Genomic DNA, 933 nt, shown 5'->3' on the forward strand with positions numbered 1-933 from the left:
CCCCAAAACTGTTTGATCACAGAAAGTTTTATTTCTTCCTTCTCAATCTGAATATTTTTATTTCCTTTTCTTGTCTTATCATATTAGCTAGGCTTTCAGTATGATGTTGAAAAACAGCGGTGAGAGGGGACATCCTTGCCTCATTTCTGATCTTAACAGGAAATCTTCGAGTTTCTCACCACTAGGTATGATGTTAGCTGTAGGGTTTTTTGTAGATCGTCTTTATCAAGATGAGAAATTTCCTCTCTATTCTAGTTTGCTGAGAGTTTTTTTAAAAAATAAATTTATTTATTTATTTTTGGCTGCGTTGGGTCTTTGTTGCTGTGCGTGGGCTTTCTCTAGTTGCGATGAGTGGGGGCTACTCTTCATTGCAATGCACGGGCTTCTCATTGCGGTGGCTTCTCTTGTTGCAGAGCATGGGCTCTAGGCACGTGGGCTCTGTGGTTGTGGTGCACAGGCTTAGTTGCTCTACGGCATGTGGGATCTTCCCGGACCAGGGCTCGTACCCATGTCCCCTGCATTGGCAAGCAGATTCTTAACCACTGGGTCACCAGGGAAGCCCATCAAACATTTATTTATTTTTTTTATTTTTTTATTTTTTCGGTACGCGGGCCTCTCACTGTTGTGGCCTCTCCCATTGCGGAGCACAGGCTCCGGATGCGCAGGCTCAGCGGCCACGGCTCATGGGCCCAGCCGCTCCGCGGCATGTGGGATCTTCCTGGACTGGGGCACGAACCCGCGTCCCCTGCATCGGCAGGCGGACTCTCAACCACCGCGCCACCAGGGAAGCCCCCAAACATTTATTAATAGTTCTAAACCTTTTGTTTCTCTGTAAAAGGAAGCCAGTGTTCAGTAATTAATGTTTCAGTATCTTATTTTATTTGGAAACGACCTAGTTATTTAATAAACTTCCATCATTTAACTTAATTTAGC

Source organism: Stenella coeruleoalba (assembly GCF_951394435.1).
Source record: "Stenella coeruleoalba genome assembly, chromosome: 3".
Lineage (NCBI taxonomy): Eukaryota > Metazoa > Chordata > Mammalia > Artiodactyla > Delphinidae > Stenella > Stenella coeruleoalba.